The sequence below is a fragment of the Patagioenas fasciata genome, chromosome 1, assembly GCF_037038585.1.
Source record: "Patagioenas fasciata isolate bPatFas1 chromosome 1, bPatFas1.hap1, whole genome shotgun sequence".
In the NCBI taxonomy this organism is placed as follows: Eukaryota; Metazoa; Chordata; class Aves; order Columbiformes; family Columbidae; genus Patagioenas; species Patagioenas fasciata.
This window is the reverse complement of record NC_092520.1, coordinates 130,915,230-130,915,670: the sequence shown is the minus strand read 5'-3', so window position 1 is coordinate 130,915,670 and position 441 is coordinate 130,915,230.

Sequence of the window (441 nt, the reverse complement as noted above, 5' to 3'; positions counted from 1 at the left end):
ATGCTCCCATGCAGTTAGTCAGCCTTTGAAGCCATATCTCTCTGGTTTCAGGTCTACAAAATTTAACCATGTTAATAACATACAGTGGTGGGTTGACCCCAGCCAGCAGCGAAGAACCCACCCTACCTTTTGCTCACTGCCATTTTCCTGGGAATGGGGTGATAGAACGAAGGCAAAAAGACTAGTGGGTTGAGATAAAGACAGCTCAATAAGGAAAGCAAAAGGTGTATGTGAAAGAGAAGCAAAAAGAGGAATTTATTCACTACTTCCCATTGTCAGGCAGATGTCCAGCCACTTACTGAGAAGTAGGGCCTCAGCACCTGTAGTGGTTGCTTCAGAAGACAAACATCATAACCACAAATCTTCCCCATCCTTCTCCTTTCCCCTACTTTTTATTGCTGAGCATGATGTCATCTGGTATGGGATATCCCTTTGGTCAGT